The sequence below is a fragment of the Xiphophorus hellerii genome, chromosome 16 (genome assembly GCF_003331165.1).
Source record: "Xiphophorus hellerii strain 12219 chromosome 16, Xiphophorus_hellerii-4.1, whole genome shotgun sequence".
Lineage (NCBI taxonomy): Eukaryota > Metazoa > Chordata > Actinopteri > Cyprinodontiformes > Poeciliidae > Xiphophorus > Xiphophorus hellerii.
In genome coordinates, this window is record NC_045687.1 from 2,553,877 (window position 1) to 2,574,269 (window position 20,393).

General features: G+C 36.8%; 1 protein-coding gene across 1 annotated transcript in view; it reads left to right on the forward strand.

Moving 5' to 3' along the window:
• Nucleotides 1-10,009: 10,009 nt before the first annotated feature.
• Nucleotides 10,010-20,393, forward strand: part of LOC116735190 (sodium channel protein type 4 subunit alpha B-like) — a 32,754-nt gene continuing 22,370 nt past the window's right edge. Inside the window, exon 1 of the mRNA XM_032586871.1 lies at nucleotides 10,010-10,140. The gene's annotated coding sequence lies outside the window, so the exon portion shown is untranslated. The remainder of the gene's footprint in view (nucleotides 10,141-20,393) is intronic.

The following is a 20,393-nucleotide window of genomic DNA, read 5'->3' on the forward strand; positions in this document are numbered from 1 at the left end:
TCTTGAGGAAGACTGCAGAAGCCGATGTGGTAGGGTCACTGAGGTCATCCATCAGCAGGGGGAGAGGCAGGTGAAGAAGTAGGGCTGGGGGAAATGAGGAAAATTTAATATCACAATATATTTTTGCTTTATCACGATACACTATATACATCATGACATACTTAAATGAGCATCAAATGTTATTTTAAACTATAGCCCCCTTGCAGCATGATGTTACACAAGTTTCCACCCCCATTTCCCTGCTAGACTTAAATGTAATCTCAATATATGAAATAAAATGGATCCAGTGTTTTGCTATGAATTGTCTACACGTTGATTAGATAAGGTCAGAAAAAAGCTTTATTCAAGAAAAAAAATCACGAGGGAAAGCGAAGTAGGTCAGTTGCTTGCTTGACTTTGACAAAAGTAACTTATAGATGTGTTGAGGAATAAAGTGTGTTTTGGTTCAGCTTAAAAAGAAAAAAGCAACCTACACACAAACTGACAGATCATCAGTAAAGCAGGTGTTTAAATTAGCTAACAGCAGCGGTGGCTAATCTACCACAGTGATCACTTATCAATACTGGCAGAATACACACCTATAACGAACTGAACGTTCTGCTCTATGCGAGGGTAATGTTTGAGTTTTTGGTGCTGAATCCTGATGCATAAAGTTGCATTGTTGTCAGTTGCTACGGCAACGAGTCGACGTGTAGCCTAAAGCTGACGAGATTTAAAAAAAAAAAAAAAAAAAAAAAAAAAAAAGAGTAGTTTTGAGTTATTTTCTCCATTGCACGGCACTAAATGAATCATACCTACGTCTCCAGGTTTCACTTTAAAGGACTAGTTCTACTGGCATGTGAAAAAATTGTCTGATTAGGGAGGGAAATGCAATCTTTTGTGGCAACAGTTTTATAACATGCTTCACAAATTACCTCATTTTGTTCAAATGTCCTCCATATAAAATCTGAACTACTGCCAAATTATTGATCCAGCGTTATTTCTCTTAGGAACTAGACTAGTCCATCTCATTCGTCTTCAGTTACCGTCTCATTCACAGCTTTCCTCAAACTGTCACTGCCACCATGTTAGTTTTCTCTGCATAACGTGATTGGCAGAAAATGTTCAGGTTGGGAGGGGCGACGGACTAGTGACGCATTTGTAGTCAAACCATACTGGAAGTGAATTTGATGGCAAAAGCTTATTATTTGAACAACAATTTATACACTATAGTTGCGATAGCCATTTTAACTATCATGAATAGAAAATATCACAATACATCGAGTATGCTCGATACATCGCCCAGCCCTATGAGGAAGGCCTTTTCCGTCCGTCTATAGGGGGGCGACGAGGGGTGAAATCGGAGACAAAAACAAGATGAAGCAAAATAATTCCTAAAGGACAAGAAAGGTGCAGGTTTTACCTCAAACCCTTTAACAACTCAATGAAATAATCCCTCTTCAAAACCTCAGTTGTCAATATCACTTAAAAAGCAGCAAAATAACTGCAGCATTCGAGGAACACTGCTGCGAAGGTTTCAAGCCAAAATGGAGAACTGGATCAGGAAGTGTCTGCCTTACCTGCTCACACGGGAACGCTTCCAGGGTTTCCTCCAGAAAACCTGCCGAGCGTGGTGGCAGGGTCACCGAGGTCATCCATCAGCAGCAGGGCGATGAAGGCCTTTCCATCCATCAGTGGGGGGTGATAAAGGATGAAATCAGATGAGAAGCTGACACAGGTGGATTCCTGTAGCACAATAGGACAGGAAGACAACAGGAAGAGTTTAGGTTTCAGGTCAAACCCTTTAACAACTCAATGAAATTTTCCCTTTTCAAAAACTCATACCTGTAAAAACCTCTAACAGCAAAATACCTGCAGCATTTCTTGAGTTACACTGACAAGCCGATGGTGGGGTCACCGAGGTCATCCATCAGCAGCAGGGCGATGACGGCCTTTCCATCAGTCAGTGGGGTTGATTAAGGATGAAGTCAGATGAAAAGTTGACCCAGGTGGATTCCTGAACTACAATATTACAGGAAGACAACAGGTGTAGGTCAAACTCTATTAATATGGTATCCCAAAAATGCCATGTCAGCTGTTAGGGTCAATATTGAAATTTGTTTTATTTTTCAAAATGTCATTTTTTAAATAATCTTTGTATTTAAAGTAATCCATTTATACCATGCATTATCATGTTTTCCATTATGATTTATATACATTTAAAAAATGTCATTACTAATAAGTGTCAAATTGATTTATTTTTTAAGAAATCAGCTTTCAAAAACCCCATCTTTTTCTGCTCAAAGGTGTTCAAGGTACACCCACCCCCCAAAATCTCAAACACCGTTGGACATAACGAGCTGGAAGTCATTTTGCTCTTTTCTGGTAATACACTTAATAGAAAAATGCATTTAGAGTATTAAAAATCTAAAGAAAAAAAATTGACTGCCGGTACCTACTAACATCTGGGTTGATTAAGGATGAAGTCAGATGAAATGATGACACAGGTGGATTCCTGTAGCACAATAGGACAGGAAGAAAACAGGAAGAGTTTAGGTTTCAGGTCAAACTCTTTAACTCAAAGAAATTTTCCCTCTTCAAAAACTCCTACTGCAGGTATGAATTTTTGCTCATACCTGCAACATTTCTTGAGTTAGACTGCCGAACCGATGATGGGGTCACCGAGGTCATCCTTCAGCAGCAGGGCGATGAAGGCCTTTTCATCCATCAGTGGGGGTTGATTAAGGATGAAATCAGATGAAAAGTTGACACAGGTGGATTCCTGTAGCACAATAGGACAGGAAGGGTTTAGGTTTCAGGTCAAACCCTTTAACAACTCAAAGAAATTTTCCCTCTTCAAAAATTCATACTGCAGGTATGAATTTTTGCTCAAACCTGCAACATTTGTTGCCGCAGGGCGATGAAGGCCTTTCCATTCTACAGTGGGGGTTGATTAAGGATGAAGTCAGATGAAAAGTTGACCCAGGTGGATTCCTGAAGGACAATATTACAGGAAAACAACAGGTGTAGGTCAAACTTTTTAACAACTCAATGAAATTTTCCCTTTTCAAAAACGCATACTTGTAAAATCACTAACAGTAGGTACCAGCAGCGACGCTCTTTCCACTCAGGAATATGAGAGAACGCATGCTGATCACGGAAAATATCCCAACTTTTCATCATCAAAAGTCCTTTTTAAAATATTCTTTTTCCAAAAGCAACACGACTGTGTTAAAGTTGATTAATTTTCCTTTCCTATGACACCAACTTTATGTATATTGAAGCAAATAAAATACTTAATTTCCCAATAGTTTTCATAATTTTTTGAAAAGCCTGATTAGATCGCATTATTTATGCACCCCTCCTGACACTGCACTGAAACAATGTCCAAGAAAACCGGGTCTGGCATCGCAAACAAATGAGCCTACAGTGATATCATATTAAACATTACATTATATGCTTTCTAGACATACCCGGTTTGTCAAAGGTGATTATTTTAGTTTTTTTGTAAATCAAAAAAGTATCATGTGGGCAGAGCATTGACTATATCTATACCAAAATAATAAATTCTGGACACATTTAATGAAAACTTTACTTTCTTCAGCACTTTTTCAGATGGTCGGTAGTAGGGAGTTTTGCATAAAAAAAGAAATTACAAAAAAAATAAACACTATCTTCTGCCAGCAAAATCTAAAAAAGAAAGAAAAACTATAAAAAAATGGCCAAAAAATTTTTTTTATCTGATGCAGCAGCCTTATTGACATCTAGGAAGGAAGTTTCAATGAAATGCATAACAAAATAAACATTTTGGTGCAATTCAAAAATTCTCTAAAATTAGATTTTTTTAAACATCAAGAAAATTCCTATTTCTTACAAGGAATATCAAGGAAACTATTAAAGATGGCCAAAAATGGATGCCTTTATTTTATTCAGCAGTCTAATTTATCTGTGGTAGAGAAGTGTTATAGAAATCTGATGGAAAAATACAAATTTTGGGAGTGGTCAAAAAATACTCGATTTTGTCAATTTTTGGTATCCCAAAAATGCCATGTCAGCTGTTAGGGTCAATATTGAAATTTGTTTTATTTTTCAAAATGTCATTTCTTAAAGAATCTTCATTTTTAAAGTAAGCCATTTATACCATACATTTTCATGTTTTGCATTATGATTTATATATATTTAAAAAATGTCATTACTAATAAGTGTCAAATTGATTTATTTTTTAAGAAATCAGCTTTCAAAAACCCCATCTTTTTCTGCTCAAAGGTGGGCAAGGTACACCCACCCCCCAAAATCTCAAAACCCGTTAAGACATAACAGGCTGAATTTTTTTTTTTTTTTTTCTCTTTTCTGGTAATACACTTAATAGAAAAATGCATTTAGAGTATTAAAAATCTAAAGAAAAAAAATTGACTGCCGGTACCTACTAACAGCAAAATACCTGCAGCATTTCTTGAGTTAGAGTGCCGAACCGATGGTGGGGTCACCGAGGTCATCCATCAGCAGCAGGGCGATGAAGGCCTTTCCATCCATCAGTGGGGGTTGATTGAGGATGAAGTCAGATGAAAGGTTGACCCAGGTGGATTCCTGTAGCACAATAGGACAGGAAGACAACAGAAAGAGTTTAGGTTTCAGCTCAAACCCTTTAACAACTCAAAGAAATTTTCCCTTTTCAAAAACTCATACTTGTAAAATCACTAACAGCAAAATACCTCCAACATTTCTTGAGTCAGACTGCCAAGCCGATGGTGGGGTCACCGAGGTCATCCTTCAGCAGCAGGGTGATGACGGCCTTTCCATCCATCAGTGGGGGTTGATTAAGGATGAAGTCAGATGAAAGGTTGACCCAGGTGGATTCCTGAAGGACAATATTACAGGAAGACAACAGAAAGAGTTTAGGTTTCAGCTCAAACCCTTTAACAACTCAAAGAAATTTTCCCTTTTCAAAAACTCATACTTGTAAAATCACTAACAGCAAAATACCTCCAACATTTCTTGAGTCAGACTGCCAAGCCGATGGTGGGGTCACCGAGGTCATCCTTCAGCAGCAGGGTGATGACGGCCTTTCCATCCATCAGTGGGGGTTGATTAAGGATGAAGTCAGATGAAAGGTTGACCCAGGTGGATTCCTGAAGGACAATATTACAGGAAGACAACAGAAAGAGTTTAGGTTTCAGCTCAAACCCTTTAACAACTCAAAGAAATTTTCCCTTTTCAAAAACTCATACTTGCAAAAATCTTTAACAGCAAAATACCTGCAGCATTTCTTGAGTCAGACTGCCAAGCCGATGGTGGGGTCACCGAGGTCATCCTTCAGCAGCAGGGCGATGACGGCCTTTCCATCCGTCAGTGGGGGGTTGCTAAAGGATGAAATCTGATGAAAAGTTGACCCATGCATCCTTACCATACTGAGGATGCATGAGAATAGAGAAGAAAAACTTCCCTTTAAAAGGAAGACTCAAAAAGAGGTCAACATTGCACCAATTATTTAAATTGGTTGAAAGTTGAGCTAAAGCAATGCCTCATATTGAGGATGCTTGTAGTGACAGTGGAGGAAAAACTTCCCTTTAACAGGAAGAAACCTCCAGCAGAACCAGAATGTGGTTCTGTATGAAAGGCCATCTGTCACTACCCCCGGGGGATTTGAAAGGATAGAGGAAAAAATAGGACAGAAGAAAAAGAGAGTTTTCTACAGGAGAACATGGATTTAGCTGCAGTAGAAGCTCCTTTTTGGTGGCTTCATCTCTGAAAGAAACAACTTAATTGTGATTTTAAAGGCTTTATAAAGGGAGGGAAAACAGTTAGGTGCAACAAAAGGTCAACCATTCATTAGACTAGGAGAGAAACTGGGTTTAAAACATACACTTAAAAACACTGAAACAGCTCCCAGTGGCTCTAGGAGAAAAACATGGATTTAATTTCAGCTGAAAACCTGTGAAAAGAGTTTGATTAGACAGTGTGAACATTACCTCTGTGACCTCCGACCTGCAGCTCCAGTAGATCTCTCCGCTGAGCGTCGTCGTCCAGAAGAAATGAAATTCCAAAATGAAATCGCAAGAGGCCGCGCTTTGTTTCGACGCAATAAAATCAGTTTTCACAGTTTTTGTGAAATTGTTTAACGTAAATTTGTTTGATTTATTGAATTATTAAAGTATGAACCCTGCCTTTGAAATATTTAAATAAAATTTGAAACTAAATATTTAGTAGGTACAACAAACAACAAAGGTATGCATGTAGAAATGTAAATGAAATACCTTATTTTCACCCAGAGATATTTGATAATATTCATCAAAAAGATAATTACCTTAATGCACCTATGCTAATATGTCAACATAGCCACATTAAATATGTAGGTATGTTATCAAGGTTAATTTGCGATATTTACCATTTACTAGGGTAAATCACTTCCTGTAGCCTCTAAACTGTATTTGCCAAATCCTTGGCAGCCATCTTTCTTTCACATCACAACAGACTTTTAACCATGAACTTAAGATCCCAACAACTAATTGCACCTAAACCTGCACAGGTCAACATGACCACAGCAGTTGTTTCAAAAACTGCAGTACAAAAACCAAAACAGAAGGATTTAAACCAGCAGAATCCTTCTGAGCTCATAGACTCTCAGCAGAATCAAACCAAACCAGCAGAGCGCGAGGCCTAGCGTAGGCCTTCAACCAGCAGCTCCTACCCGGAGACGTCTTCTGGACCCGCCATCGAAACCATCCATTGATGGATCGGGCGGATCCCCCAGGCAGCTCGAAGCGATCCTCAACTTGATTGTAGATCAACGTAGGTAATCCATTGTCGATATACTGCCAAGTCCAGACGCCATTTTTATTCCTCAGATATTTCCGGGACGCCAGCAAACAAACAATCCGCCGTTGAGACGCCATGGTCGGGTCGCTCCTCCTCTGCTGCTCCTCTGCTGCTCTGTTTAAACACAGAAAACGGCTTCAATAACTTCATCACCGTCGAAGCAAACAATTTCGAATAAGGTATCCTAAAAGTAACTTACCGAATAACAAACGCAGGGATTTCAATCATGGCGCTCCCGTGGCCTGGTGGCGTCCACGCTAGCAGGTGGACGCCACCCTTCTAGGCCCATTCGGCAAAGAGACCATTTCAGGTTCATCCACGAAAGTTCAGTTATTTAAGTTTGGCGTCCACTCGGATTCAGCGTCTTGGAAGATCAGAAAAGTCCATTTTTTAATCCGGGTTCCAGAATGGATGCGTATCAGCACGCTGCTTTCATGTCTCCTACTCCCAGGTGCGAACCGCGTCTTCATCAAGGGCTCACGTGGCGTCATAAGGCTATATAGCTTGGCGCATGCGCCTCACGCTCATAAAAAGCAAACATGGCGCCGTTCGGCGGAGTTGCCCGTTACAGTCCAAATTTCAACGTCTAGTAAAACTCATGTTAATAGTACTATATGTTTTATAGTCCATCCCTAATATAGTTTTAGAATAAATTAGAGAAAAGTAACATTTTATATAATGTAGGACTGAAGAAAATATATTTTTTATGTTTTCAAAATGTACATTTTTAAGAACAATATTAGTTTATCTTTAGAATAATTTAGAGGGACAATGACAATTGATTTACACACACATACAAACACACACACACATACACCCCCCCCCCCCCCCATATATATATATATATGTATATATATATATATATATATATATATATATATACATATATATATATATATATATATATATATATATATATATATATATATATATATATATATATAGTATCTGGATTTTTTAAAATAAGGTTAAAAATGGGAAATGTGTTCCTCTGTTGTTTGCGATGTCACTCAGGTTAAAGTCTCCATCCATGTTGTTTTGCTCAGGCCACAGTTTGTTCTTCTGCTTTGCTTGGGCTGCATCCAACTGAATGGAGAGTTACTGACACTATAACACTTTTTGTGTGAGATGTGGATTTTTTATGATTTGATTTGACTCCTCATAATTATTTTTCATTATGGAAGTAACAAGCCATAAATGAAAATGTAAGGAGAAAAATACAGGTATTTCTCTTAAAATCTAGGGAGTAAAAGTAAAAAATCATCAGAAAAATAAATATTCAAATAAAGTACAGATACCTGAAAAATCTACTTAAGTACAGTAACAAAGTACTTTTACTTTTTTACTTTAAAACTCTACTTATTTGATGCTGGATCACTCAGAGAGATCTGTGTGGGTGACTAGTGCTCCCTCTAGTGGACTAAAAGCAAAACTCATATCATCGACTTTGGTTTGACCTCCATTCATTTTATTAACCCTTGCGTTTAAGTTCTAAGAGCATCTAGATTATACGTTTTAGATGCTTATTATTGAATATGTGGATTTATGGTTATTAAAATGTGCATTAAAGACAGCAACAGATAAGGAAATGTACAAATCAGATTTTAAAAAAAAACATTCAACAATAACTTAAAAGTTCCTCCTATTTATAAATGGAAACTACCACTTATTTATACCACTGTATAAACACGCCTGCATTATAACATCCATTAAAGTAATAGAACATTAAACATAACTTAACACATCCATATTTTTATTGTGATAAATGCAAAAACAAACGAGGTGTGAATTTAGCCGGACCTTTTCCAAAGGTCCTCCAAACCCAAAATCAAATTTTCCACTGAGAAACTGGGAGCAGTTAGACATGGTGGAAACATGTTTATTTTACAAGACACATGTAAGACTGCCTCTAAAAGTAAAGCTTGAGATTATGTTTGTAACCAAACAATGTCTATGAGCATCACCATGTTGAGATTCTGACTCTTTAATTACAACGCTGCTAAGATCTCTGTTGGTTACATTGTTCTGCTCTGTTGCTGCTGACAGTTTTTAAAAAATGCAGTTTGGTTGTAGTAATGGATCATTTTCTTTTCTGTTTATTTATGTATGTTAGATTTTGCATCATTTAATTCATTTCTCTGCACTCATTATTGCTCAAAAGGTATTTCCATCCCAGTGTAATTCCTTTGTGTTTGGTTTCTTAGGGTGCATTCACACCAGCCCAGTTTAGTCCACTTTAATCCAAATCCAGTTTGTTTGTTTGGGGAGATATGAATGAACTGTGGTCCACCTGAAAACCCAGGACTCTGTTCGGCTGAAGTGAACTCTGGTGCGGTTCAAATACGTTATGTAAACAACACCGCTCCAAAAGCAGAAAGTGGATTGTACCGCAGGGCATTCTGGGTAAATTCCACCAAAAAAAAAAAACCCTGAAAGAAATCGCTCTTATTCTTTTAAAAAAGACAAAAGAGAAATCCTACAACCGCTAAAATCTGACACCAGTCCATTTTTGTTAACATTTCGTGAAGACGCAAGTTTCTCATTGTCTTCCTCAGGGGTTTATGTATCACTTCCTTCTGTGGTTCTTGCTGCAGCTCCACCGCAGGCGAGGAGGGGAACTGTTTTTCAGGGTTTGGTTGGTTTGACACAATGCAGTGAGAAAGAGAACAGCAGCAGCTGAAAATGTAACAAAAGTTGTGATTTATCAGGCTAACAGGCATGAAAACACTCTTACTTTATTCTTTTGTCAGGCCATTGATTTTCAGTTTCTCTTCAGTTTTACTTCAAGTTCAATTGTTGTGTTAATTAGTCTCGCTCCCTCATTTCTTCTCTTTCTGACTGTTGCTGCACTTCAAATCGTAAACATGACAAGAATAATAAAGAAGCTGAATATGATACAGAGGAGACGGATGACAGAGCAGAGAAGACACCAGGTTGGATTCATCATTTCTTCTTGCTTCTGCATAGACAGATCCTCCAAAGCCCCAGTGTGAGGTGGTGATGTCTGTGCAGAGGAGGGTTGATGCCAAGTGGTTCTGGTCGAGGTTTGGGTTTTAGTTCTCCTCCTGCGCAAAAAAATACTAACTAAACCCAGGTCACATCAGACTGGAGGGAAAAAATAATTAGCAGGGAACTGATGAGCATGTGGCTTCCTGTGTGTGTGTTTCTGTGTGCGTGTCTGAGAAGACACACTACCTGACCTCTCATGTTTCAGTCAGAGAAGCAAAGCTGAAGACGGCAGACGGACCCAGAGAGAGGAAGACGAGCTGGAAAACAGACCGATAGGTAACCGTCCTGCTGGGAATCGGATGTTTACCGGATTTAGTTTGGAAAAAGCAGAAGAAGGTAAGCTGGAGTCAAGTGTTTCAGATGGAAGTGAGGTGCGATATGAACCGTGTGTGTGTGTGTGTGTGGGTGTGTGTGTCTGTGGTGGAGCATGCAGAGCTGAGATTACACAGTGAGGTCAAACCTTGATCTGTTGGATGGGTTTTCGATGATTGTGGTTTCTAAAAACAGCTTCTCCACAGCTCCAAGTGACACTTTCATCCGGAAACCTTCTCTCCGATTTACATCTCGTCTTAATTCAAGTTTCTTGTTTTCCACATGAACTGATTGTTATGTTTACATTTTTTAAAGTGAAAATAGAAGCTCATCCCTGGAGGTTTTGTTTTTAAACCGGTTCTGGATGAGTCGTGCTCCTAATAAATTCAATTACAAACTTCTCAAAATAAGAAGGAAAATGTAAGGAGTAGGGTTTTATTTTGCTCTTAAGTTGGTTCTGGGGCAAATTTAACTGCTACATAACACAAAAAATGTTTGTTTTACTTTAATGGATTCAAAACTGAAGGGGAAGTCAGTAAAGGAAACCAAGAAGCACAGCTATGTGCTTTCGTTGGCTTGCACGAGTTAAAGAGACACATTTTGTACTGTAGCAGTGAGAGGGACACCTGATGAAATCCAGTCAAACGAGAGGTACAGTAATTCAGACATGAGGCGATAAAAACGTGGATCAGTGTCTCTCTGTGGCGTCTAGACATGACTGAAAGCAAGCGGACTGGACCGCAGCGTTGACAAGTGAGTCGACTTTTAGGCTGGGATCCATTTTTACACCAAAGTTAGTGGTGTTGGGTTTTTTATGCAGGACTAAATCAGAAGAAGAAAACTTCCCCAGAAAACTTGCTAAGCCTGAAGGCAGCGGGTGTTTATCGTGTTTTTGAGTTAAAAAATGTTAAAAATTGACAGGAACTTTGAAAATACAAAATAAAAAAACCCCAAAAACCTAAAATAAATAAACAAACAATGCTTAGCCTGATGATTACTTTTACTCAGGTAAAAGTAGCAATACTTCATCATATTATTATTCAAGTCAAAGTAAAAAATAGACATCCAAGAAATTACTAAAGAGTGAAAAAGTCTTTGGTACGAAGCCCGCTCTCATAGCAAGTAACTGATCACATTATTAATGATTGAATATTTGAAAATTACATCATCAGATGGACCAAAATATAAAGATAAGTGGAAATGTTGGTATTTTTAGGACCAAAATGACAATAATTTATAGAAGTAACAAAAAATAATACAATTAGGTTAAATAATTTTTTTCCAAATCAGTTTCTTTCATTAAAAAAATTATGAAACTTTAACAAAAACTGCAGGTGTCTGGTGAATTTTTATTTAAAACATGTTTGTTTTTAAATCAGTGGGTAGAAAATCAAAAAATTTTACTCAAGTAAGAATAGAAATACTTCATAATAAAATTACTCAAGTAAAAGTACAATGTATTTGGTAAAACATCAAGTGCTAAGTAACTGATCAAATCATTTAATATTTAAAAATTACATATTAGACAGCCCAAACTATAAAGTTAAGTGGAAATTTTGTAATTTTTAGTACCAAAATTACAATTCATAACAAAAAATTATTAAATTGGGCAAAAGATGATTATTTCTTTTTTTTTTTTTTCAAAATTTACAAATCAAATTTTTGAACTTTAATAAAAACTGCAGGTGTGTGTCTGTGTCTGGTGAACTAATGGTTAAAACGTGTTTGTTTTTCATTCAGTGGGTAGAAAATCCAGATATTTTACTCAAGTAAGAGCACAGATATTTTATAATAAAATTACTCAAGTAAAAATAAAAAGTACAGCATAGTAAAAATACTCCTAAAAGTACACAAAAATTTATGCTAGTAAATGTACCTAGTTACTGCCCTAGAACTGAGCCCTGAGGTTCTCCTAGGGGTGAAGAAACCGGACCTGGAAGCTGATGGGAGAAGAGAAACTGTGTTTTTCTGCGGTTTGCTGGTCAGAGCAGCAGTTTGGATCCCATCAGCAGCGCCGGAGCTCAGATGGTTCTGGGTCCGACGTGTGAAGCAACATCAGCAGGACGATCCCGTGACTGTAAACCTAAGACCGCAGCAGAGATCTACGCTCTGCCACATTATCCATCACTAAATATGACTCAGACTTTTAATAGTTTAAGGAGCCACTTGTTGATGATGATGAAGATGATGAGCTTCAGGTTCAGTTTTGTGCAGCACGGTCCAGTCTGGGGTTAGCATAAACTAGCAGATGGTATTTATAGATCGGTCTGCGTTCAACCTACCGATAAGAGATCAGATATTAACAACTGCTGCCACCAACAACTGCTGGGGTTTAAATTAGCTCAGTGAGGCTGTGGCCCGGCTAACCGCTAACTGAACAGGGTCACGCTGAAAGGTCAACCATCTGCCACAGGAAGCAGCAGTTAGCCGGTCAGATTAGCACGGCAGGCTTTGCATTAGCACGGTATGTAAGCTAGGAGATGAGGTCGCGTTTTCTTTCTCGGCAAACTTTCAATCTGGGCAAATTATCGCGCAGGTCGGGTTGCTGAAGCTGCATCACACAGGTGAGCCCCGCGGGAGAGAGCGGTCAGCAGGTTGAGTCTCCAGCTGCACTGCAAAACATTAAATATTACCAAGTCAGTTTAGTCCAGCTTCTAGTGCAAATATCTCAGTACAAATGAAATCAGGCAAAGCAACTTAAAACTAACTTTTCAGTGAGAAATAGAAGCTTGTTTTAAGTAAATAACTCCTTAATATTGATTAAAAAGCTCAAGTTCCATTGGCAGATGAATTAATTTATAACATGGGGAAAATGTCTTGTTACAAGTGAAATAATCTGCCAATGGAACAAGAACATTTCCATCAATATTAAGGAATTATTTATTTAAAAAATGCTTCTACATCTTTCTAAGAAGTTAGTTTTGTCCTATTTTAAGTGTACTAACATATATGGATTAGAAACTGAAGCAAAAATACTTGGTAAGGTTTTGTGTTTTTGCAGTGTAATTAAATTTACAACAGATCTCATCTCAAGGTGTTTCGCAAGAGAAAAAGAGCAGATTTATTAAATTAAACCACATAATTTAAACTCAGCTGCATACACGCTTATCCTGATAACAAAATTGGTCTCTGAAGTTATTATGATATTTTGAGACCATTTTTAAGAACTATATAACAGTAATAGAATAAAACCACAAGCACATCCTCTCAAAGATCAATAAACTTTAATTTCTAATAAACATTTAACACTGGAACCAGAACACTTTTAAAATATCCACAATAAATAAACAAAACAACCGAAACAACAAGTAAAATGGACACTTAGGTGTCTGTAAGGAAAATTGTCCATCAATAGAAGGAATACACAAAGAAAAAATCAGAAAATATTGTCAAATATTTTTGGTCTAGTTTCTAGGGTAAATATTTTAGTAAATTTAAAATCAGACAAAACAAGCTTACAAGTAACTTTTCAGTAAGATATAGCAGCTTGTTTTAGGTAAATTATTCCTTAATATTTCTGAAAATCTGCCAGTTCTATTGGCAGATTATTTCACTTATGAGAAAAATGTTTTGTTAAAAGTGAATTAATCTGCCAGTGGACCTAATACTTTTTAAAAATAAATACGAAGAAATTACTGGCTTTAAACAAGTAAATTTTTGTTGAAAAGTTACTTTTAAATTAGTTTTGTCTCATTTTAAGTGCTCTAAAAATATTTGCACTAGGAGTAAACCAAAATACTTGGTAAGATTTTGTGATTTTGCAGTATAGTTGTAACCATAGCAACAGACTGAAGCCTTTACTCATCCAGTTTTTGGCAGAAAGAAAAACACACAAAAAAAATCAATCATGCAAAAGAAAATGATCAAGCTTGTTTAAATTGATTATGCGATTAATTTATTGAATTAGTTGAATACATTCTGATTTAAAACAAAGCAGTCGACCTCAGGTAATATTAATATTTATAGTGAGTAGCACTGGCTGTACAAAATAAATCTAATGCAATACAATCAATCAGGTTGATGCTCTGAGACTAAATAACACAAATTGTTCAATTTCACCAAAACATTTGGATCTTCATCAGTGAAACAATGATCCTCTGCAAAATATGTGAAGAAAAATAAACAGAAGAGAAAAACTAACCAGTGAGGCCAGCTGGAAAAATTGTTTCAATCTGCAAGAAAACATAAAGATTTTAAAAACTGCAGAGTGACGGTCTGATGAGTCCAGATTTACCTTCTTCCTGAGTGATCGGCGCTTCAGGGGAAGACGAGAGGCAGATGAAGTGATGCCGCCATCAGGCCTGGTGTCCACTGCAGTTGATCAGGTCAAAGTTCATCTGCACTATGAGGTCAGCAGCACTACTTCAACATAGTTTTACTCAAGTAAAAGTAAAAAGTAACGTCCAAGAAATTACTGGTAAAAAGATACTCAACTACAGAGTAACTGATCAAATTATCAATCATTTCAGCAAACGGGCCAAAATATAAAGTTCAGTGGAAGTTTTGGTATTTTAAAGACAAAAATGACAATAATTCATATAAGCAACAAAAAATTATAAAAACATTTTTTCCCAAATCAGTTTCTTTCAATAAAAAACTTGTGAAACTTTAACAGAAACTGAAGGTGTGTCTCTGAGTCTGGGGAGGTTTTGGTTAAAACGTGTTTGTTTTTCATTCAGTGGGTAGAAAATCCAGAAATTTTACTCCAGTAAAAGTGGAGATAGAGAAGATTAGAGATGCAATTGGTAAAAAAAACACTTATAAAAGTACATCATTCCCCAAAATGAACGGGAAAGTGATGTTCTGACACAGAGAACCAAAACTAGTAGCTTTTAAAAAGAACCTCATTCTGAAGAACCCAAATCTGCATAGCTTTAAACTCACAGGTCACAGCGAAGTGTTTCTTCAGGATCAATATTTCCTCCACATTAAGTCAAAAAATCTCTTCATGTTTATTTTCATATTCTAGCAGCAGTTCTCTCCTCGACCACTAGGCGTCACTACTGAGAGGAGTAGCACTCCTCCTCCACAGCAGGAATAGCAGCAGAATAAGAAACCTACTGTCAGAAACGTCATCTTTTACCTGAAATAAAAAAGGTTTTTTACAGTTGTGTAGTAACTAGTTACATTTACTTGAGTAATTTTGGGGGAAAAATCTACGCTGCACTTTTAACTCTTACTTACGTAATTTTATTGTCAAGTATTGCTTCTTCACAATTTATTGAAGTAAAATGTCCAACAAAAAACTGTTAGTTTCATGAATTTTCTAGAAAAAACTGGAAATGTAAAATTTTCATAAGTGGAAAATTTTCCACTTTTGAAAGTTTTCTAAGTTTCAAAAGTAAAAAAAAAAAAATTCTAGAAAATTTCTAAGATTAATCTAGATATTTCTGAACTGTTTTCTCACAAACCTTTGAGTTTTCTGGCAGATGTGACCTTTTTTCTGTCTATGACCCGATACAGTCGTACAGCTGCACGATTCTTTCAATATATAGTTTATAAATATCATATTGAAAGAAATTGATTTGAAAAAATATATATTTTTGCCAGATTTTTTGTTTTGTAATTATGTTATTTATATGAATTATTTTCATTTTAGCCCTTAAAATACCAACATTTCCACTGCACTGACATTTTTATACTTAAGTCAGTTCTCGGACGGCAACTTTTTACCTTTACCTGAGTAAATTTATGTTTAAGTCGTGCTGCTCCTCTTCCAATCTCTGATTTTAAGATACAAACAGCTTGAAAAAGTAAATAGTCTAAAATAAATCCAGAAACAAATCAATGAGTGACTGAATTAACACAAGAAATAAACTAAGATGGCAAGAAATAAGTGAATAAACAGTAAATAAATGATCAAAACAGACATTGATTAAACTAAGATTGTATCAGTTTCTATAATTGCTTCTCCACATGTCAACTTTTTAAGTTGCATTTTCTGTCAAATATAATATTTGAGAACTTCTCTATAAAACAAAATCTGTGAATGGATTAATTTCCTGAATATATTGCTGCTGACTCAGTTATTGTTACTTAATTTCTGTCTTCTTAATATTGAGTTTTAGCCTCACTTTAGAGACAAATAACCCGCTACTTTATCATCCGTCTTGATGACCCCGTAATGTTTGTAAACTTTTATTTTAACTGAACGTCACATTTCTAACTTCCTCAGAATGATTTGTGCGTTCAGATAAAATGACAAATGTTTTCTGATTTTATCTTCTTCCTGGCCCGATCAGAGTTTGAGTGGTTTATTTCTGGCTCAAACCATAAAACTGAGAGATTTATGAATTTTTTCAAGCATTTTGCTTCAGAAGCAAAACCGAACTGGAGTCTCCGACACATGTGTGACGGCAGCACATATGCTTTAGGAGTTAGAAGTTTCTTGGCATCTGAATTGCAATGCGATCCTTTTGCGAGTCTGCAATGGTGTGTGTGGGTGCGTGTGTGTGTGTGTGTGTGTGTCGCTGTTTGGCAGCGGCTCCACTCTGTGGCTCGTTTCTGTCCGCAGAGATTTCCGAGGGAAACTGGAGAAACGGGCGTGGACTGTCACAGAGTTTGTCTCTCGCAACGACTCAATCAGAGGCGAACGCAGCAAAATCCAACACCAGCATTCAGGGCCGCCGCGCTCCAGAGAACACAACCCGGCTGCAGCATGCGTCTGTTCGCAGTCCATGCAGCTGTTTGATGCATGTGGTGCTGGATCAGTTCAGCACGAATACTTAGCTTGTTATTTGGTGGATGTCAGCAGACGCTGCAGCCATTAGGCGTGAACTGAAGGGAGGGAAGGAGTTGTCTGTGGTTTTATCCTGACCTCATCAAGCTGAAGGTGAAACTGCTGCCGGGATCATTGACTCTGATCAACAGACTCAGGTTTTCAGTGGGATTAAAGTTGCTTTTTGGGTGAAAATGCATTTAATTGTCAAAAACACTAAGTCCCAGAATTTATTGCAAAAGTGATAATATTGTTTTGAGACATTTTCAAGTCATATAATGCAGAAACACATTCTGAAAGATCAATAAACTTTACATTCTAAAATGTAAAGTATTCTAAATAAATAAACAAAAAAATTAATTATAAATTCTCTGCAAGCAAAATCAACCTTCACAAAAGGGGCTAGTTGAAACCAAAACACCAGGCTGAAAACTGCAGTCAACCAGTTTTTGGTAGAAAGGCAAATAGAAATGAGAAAAACAATCATGCAAATGCAAATTATTGAGTTCATCTTTATTTATTATGCAATTAATTGATTTATTGCAACATACCTAGTAGGTCCTAGTGCAAGAAGGAACTGCTATATTTATTTACTTATATTTTGTATGTATTTATTTGAGTTGCTATTTTTTTTTGTGTGCTTTCTTGCACAATAACAATAAAGGAATCCTGATTGTAGTAAGATATTCGCACTAGAAATGAGACAATAATACTTGGTGATATTTACCCGAAATGTTCACCGGTCCTCTGCTCTTCTACCTTTACTCTGATTTAGAGGATTTGTTAAATTGTTGGGAAAATCTGCTCTGCGCTAGCATTTTAAAAATAGTGTAAAAACCTTGACAGACTAAATCCCATGGAGCAAAAACAAGTCAATGTTTTGTTCCAGATGTGCTGATTGAGGAGCGTTTACCTTTGACTTCCTGTCCCAGACATCCAGACATCGGCCCGTTTCAGACTCGTCTCATCATGTAGATCTTTGAACGACTTGCTCTCCACTTCCTCACACCTCAGCTCCGTCGTCCACGCAGCCGTCCCGGTTTTACAAAGTGAGGTGGTGAGAGTTTGGTTCCAGGTTCTCCAGTTGCCGGCATCTGAATGAAGGCCTGAGCATCAGCAGCATTGGAGCTGTGCGGGAAGCTGCTGCTGGTGTTACGCCCGCCTGCGGGGTCTAATGTCGTCTTCAAAAACCAGATGGAGACTTTGGGATCCATTTTTATATTAATGACTATTACATGGATTTATGCACTCGACATCTTGTGAAACATTCTGATGGTCCAATGAATGAGTTCTTCATGCTGCTGTGGAGGCATAAACAAAGTCGTTAAACTGAGTAGAGTTGATAAATTGTCTCTAAGCAGACATGTCATTAAGATATCAGCTGCAGGGAAACGTTAAAAGTTTTCCCAGTCGGCTCTCTGGTGAGGCGTTCACTGTCACAGACAGTGAAAAGGGTGAAAGACCAGAACCTTGTGGTACTCCAGAACCGATATGTCCGAAGTCCAATGCATGTTTAAAGTATTTTAGAGAGAAAGTCTAGGATCCAGCAAGATCAGCTGAACAAATATTAGCATTCTGTTTAAATAGAAAACAGATGGAAAGCAGACAAAATAAGTCTAAATATGTTTTTAACTCATTTCCTTCATGAAACTTTACTGCTATATTTTATCCGCTAAGATTGAAACTAAAGACTTTTCCAAAAAACTAATTTAAATCTCTGTGCAATCTGAGTGTCTCTCCTCTTTTCTACCTGTGATCAGGAGGATAGTTACCTGCAGAATGTTTGTATAATGAGTTGTGATCTCATTCCAAACATCTTTGCAATAAAAAGCAAATAAACAGAAAAACAAAAGTTAAAATGTTCCAGTTCCAGCGTTGTGTGCAGAGATAAGATGATCCTGATTCCAAGAAAAAAATGAAAAACACAACAGCTGTCAAAATGTTTAAACTAATTACACTGAGATTACGCTAACAAAAAGTATCGCTAGGATTGTTTGCTCATGTGCACAGCAGCGTTCACTGCAAAAACAGAAAATCTTACCAAGTATTTTTGGTCTAATTTCTAGTGCAAATGTCTTAGTACAATTGAAATAAGACAAAACAAACTTACCAGAAACTTTTCAGGAAGATATAGTCAATAATTCCTTAATTTTGACTAAACATTACAAGGTCCACCAGAAGGAAAAATGTCTTGTTATAAGTGCCATTCCTCAATATTGAAGAAAAAATCATCAATATTGAGGAATTATTAACTTAAAACAAGCTCCTATATGTTGCTGAAAAGTTACTTGTTAGTTAGTTTTGTCTTATTTCAAGTGTACTGAGAAATTTGCACTAGAAACTGGACCAAAAATACTTGGTAAGATTTTGTGTTTTTGCAGTGCTCAGGAAATATCAACAATTCGATTGTTTCTGTTTTCTCTACAGAGAAACTTCAATGAAAAAGATCTAAAAAGCCTCCAGTGTTTGTTTTTCCAGTACAGGGATCATTTGGTTTTCAGGTGTTTTGGTTTTTCTACAGCGATAAGATCGATTCTTCATCAGCTTTCATGGCTGCTGCTGTCGGAACCGGACTGAATGTTTTCAGTCCTGCAGTGGACTGAACTGTTCCTACAGCATGTTGTTTGGAAGTAAAAATCCAGTGAATTGTTAAAGATATTTGGCTTTTTTGCAGGCTTTAGAACTCATCTTGAATTAGACTGTTGTTTGTTTTGTCTCCACTTTCCCTCTGAAGCTGGGTCAGTTAAGAACACTTGAATTTTTACAAATCTTTTTTTCTTTTGTTATCCAGATGTTTCAACTGAAGCTGCTGGATTTTTGAGAAAAGACAGACTGTTGCTTTGAAGCAGCTTTATTAGTGCAGTGAACAAAGATTTGTTGCATTTAAGTTGTTGCTGTTTTGGAGAAGCTTTTTGGTCATTCTTTTGTTTCTTTTTTTTTATTCAAACAGAACCCACTGTTCATGATGCTAATTTTTATTTTCTCACTCTGATTCGGTGACGGCTGCATGCTGGAGAGGCACTGCAGCCTTGCAGCATGAAGGTCAGGGGTTTAAATCCCAACCTTTCTGCATGGATATTGCATTCATGGGTTCTCTCTGGTTACTCAGTTTTTGTTGAAAAGTTCATAATAGTTGGATTAGTTGGTGCTAAAGTTTGAGTGTGTGTGTGTGTATTACATTTTCTTTTTTAGATAAAAGACCACGTACTAGAAAACACAGCCAGACAACAACAATGAAGTTTTAGGGCCATTGGTAATAGAAACAAATGAGTAAATTTCTGCTAAAAAAAAATTAGCAGAAAAAACAAGGTAATTTCTGAGGTCCAAAATATAAAAATTTTATAATAAAAATCTATATTTTGATATAGATTAATTCCAGAAATTTCCTTGTTAAAATTAAGGAAATTTCTCAGCTAAAAATGTTAAATATTTGCAAAAAAAGACTAAAAATTTTTTAGCTTAACCTGAGAAATGTTCTGGAAAAAATTATAAATTTCTTTGCTTGAAAAGTCAAAAATTTCCCCTTTTGAAACTCAGAAAATGTTTTAAAAAAAATTTG